Genomic DNA, 2,226 nt, shown 5'->3' with positions numbered 1-2,226 from the left:
TAAATGCCTATAGATCCTATCTCTAAGAATCTTTTCCAACAGCTTTCCCACCACAGACGTAAGGCTCACTGGTCTATAATTACCCGGACTATCCCTACTACCTTTTTTGAACAAGGGAACAACATTCGCCTCCCTCCAATCCTCCGGTACCATTCCCATGGACAACGAGGACATAAAGATCCTAGCCAGAGGCTCAGCAATCTCTTCTCTTGCCTCGTGGAGCAGCCTGGGGAATATTCCATCAGGCCCCGGGGACTTATCTGTCCTAATGTATTTTAACAACTCCACACCTCCTGTCCCTTAATATCAGCATGCTCCAGAACATCAACCTCACTCATATTGTCTTCACCATCATCAAGTTCCCTCTCATTGGTGAATACCGAAGAGAAGTATTCATTGAGGACCTCACTCACTTCCACAGCCTCCAGGCACATCTTCCCACCTTTATCTCTAATCAGTCCTACCTTCACTCCTGTCATCCTTTTTTTCTTCACATAATTGAAGAATGCCTTGGGGTTTTCCTTTACCCTACTCGCCAAGGCCTTCTCATGCCCCCTTCTTGCTCTTCTCAGCCCCTTCTTAAGCTCTTTTCTTGCTTCCCTATATTCCTCAATAGACCCATCTGATCCTTGCTTCCTAAACCTCATGTATGCTGCCTTCTTCCTCCTGACTAGATTTTCCACCTCACTTGTCACCCATAGTTCCTTCACCCTACCATTCTTTATCTTCCTCACCGGGACAAATTTATCCCCTACATCCCGCAAGAGATCTCTAAACATCGACCACATGTCCATAGTACATTTCCCTGCAAAAACGTCATCCCAATTCACACCCGCAAGTTCTAGCCTTGTAGCCTCATAATTTGCCTTTCCCCAATTAAAATTTTTCCTGTCCTCTTTGATTCTATCCTTTTCCATGATAATTATAAAGGCCAGGGAGCGGTGGTCACTGCCCCCCAGATGCTCACCCACTGAGAGATCTGTGATCTGACCCGGTTCATTACCTAGTACTAGATCTAGCATGGCATTCCCCCTGGTCGGCCTGTCCACATAGTGTGACAGGAATCCATCCTGGACACACTTAACAAACTCTGCCCCATCTAAATCCTTGGAACTAATCAGGTGCCAATCAATATTAGGGAAGTTAAAGTCACCCATGATAACAACCCTGTTATTTTTGCACCTTTCCAAAATCTGCCTACCAATCTGCTCCTCTGTATCTCTGCTGCTACCAGGGGGCCTATAGAATACCCCCAGTAGAGTAACTGCTCCCTTCCTGTTCCTGACTTCCACCCATATTGACTCAAAAGAGGATCCTGCTACATTGCCCACCATTTCTGTAGCTGTAATAGTATCCCTGACCAGTAATGCCACCCCTCCTCCCCTTTTTCCGTCCTCTCTATTCCTTTTAAAGCACTGAAATTGAGGAATATTGAGAATCCATTCCTGCCCTGGTGCCAGCCAAGTCTCTGTAACGACCACTACATCATAATTCCATGTATGTATCCAAGCTCTCAGTTCATCACCTTTGTTCCTGATGCTTCTTGCATTGAGGTATACACATTTCAGCCCTTCTACCTTACTGTCTTTACACTGTTTATTCTGCTTCTCTTTCCTCACCAGGACAAATTTATCCCTTACATCCCTTACATATTTTCAGATGGCTCCCTTATATCTTTTGAACAATTATCTAATAAATACAATTTACCAAGAACACATTTTTTTAGATATTTGCAAGTTAGAAATTTCCTAAATACCATACTCTCTTCCTTTCCAGCCTTACCCCCACCCCCCAGAAATATTTTAGACGTTATCATCAACCTTAACCCGTTTCAGAAAGGTGTAACGGCTACTATTTATAATACTATCATGAAATTTAGGAAAGCTCCACTGGACAAGATTAGGACTGACTGGGAAAGGGAATTCGGTCTTACTATCCTGGCTGAGGACTGGAACTATATTTTACAACTTGTTAACACCTCCTCTATCTGTTCCAAACACTCTTTAATTCAATTTAAAGTTGTCCATAGAGCACATATCTCTAAAGATAAATTAGCTCGTTATTACCCTCATATTAACCCTCTTTGCGATAGATGTCATGGGGAGATAGCCTCCTTTACCCACATGTTTTGGTCTTGTCCTACTCTGGAAACTTTTTGGAAAGACATTTTTAATATTATCTCAAAGGTTCTGAATAGTGATATTTCTCCCCATCCTATTACTGCTA

This window comes from Mobula birostris, chromosome 10 (genome assembly GCF_030028105.1).
Source record: "Mobula birostris isolate sMobBir1 chromosome 10, sMobBir1.hap1, whole genome shotgun sequence".
In the NCBI taxonomy this organism is placed as follows: Eukaryota; Metazoa; Chordata; class Chondrichthyes; order Myliobatiformes; family Myliobatidae; genus Mobula; species Mobula birostris.
Note: the sequence above shows the minus strand (reverse complement) of the source record.